Below are 728 nucleotides of genomic sequence, written 5' to 3' on the forward strand. Positions count from 1 at the left end.
GACCCGGGTTGGGGCAGAAGGGTGGCCACAAAGGGGAGGTTATAGGGGTATGAGCTTGTCCTCAATGTGGATATGGGTTCGTCTTAATTGTGGGTATGGATTTGTCTCCACTGTAGGTATAGGGCTTGTGTTATTTGTGGATGTGGGTGGGGTTATTTGGGGTAGGGTTTGTGTATTTGTGGGTATGGGTGTTGTCGTTATTTGTGGGTATGGGTTTGTGTTATTTGTGGATGTGGGTTTGTGTTATTTGTGGGTATGGGTTTGTGTTATTTGTGGATGTGGGTTTGTGTTATTTGTGGGTATGGGTTTGTGTTAATTGTGGGTATGGGTTTGTCTTGACTGTGGGCTTGAGTGTGTGTTTGGGAATTAGTCTATGTTGGGCTGGCCATTGCTCGGTGTTGGTCATGGGTATGTGTTAGCATTTATTAGTAATGAGTATGTGCTGGTCATGAATTGGCAATAAGTACGTATTGGCGATACACATGTGTTGGCCATAGATATGCGCTGGCAGAGGCATATTGGCCATGAGTATGTGTTGGCAATGGGCATGTGTTATCAGTGGTCATACGTTGGTCATGGATATGCGCTGGCAACAAGCATGTGTTGGCCGTGAGCACGTGTTAACAATGAGTACGAGTCGACCATGAGTATGCGTGGACAACGGGTATGTGTTTGCAATTTTGTTATCAATGAAAACGACTTTGTAATGTCGATGAACTGGCCATTGT

General features: G+C 45.2%; 1 protein-coding gene across 1 annotated transcript in view; it reads left to right on the forward strand.

The window, feature by feature from the left end:
- Window positions 1-728, forward strand: part of LOC119591484 — a gene marked incomplete in the record, with an annotated part of 45,988 nt that overhangs the window by 32,000 nt on the left and 13,260 nt on the right.

Source organism: Penaeus monodon, chromosome 28 (assembly GCF_015228065.2).
Source record: "Penaeus monodon isolate SGIC_2016 chromosome 28, NSTDA_Pmon_1, whole genome shotgun sequence".
NCBI lineage: Eukaryota > Metazoa > Arthropoda > Malacostraca > Decapoda > Penaeidae > Penaeus > Penaeus monodon.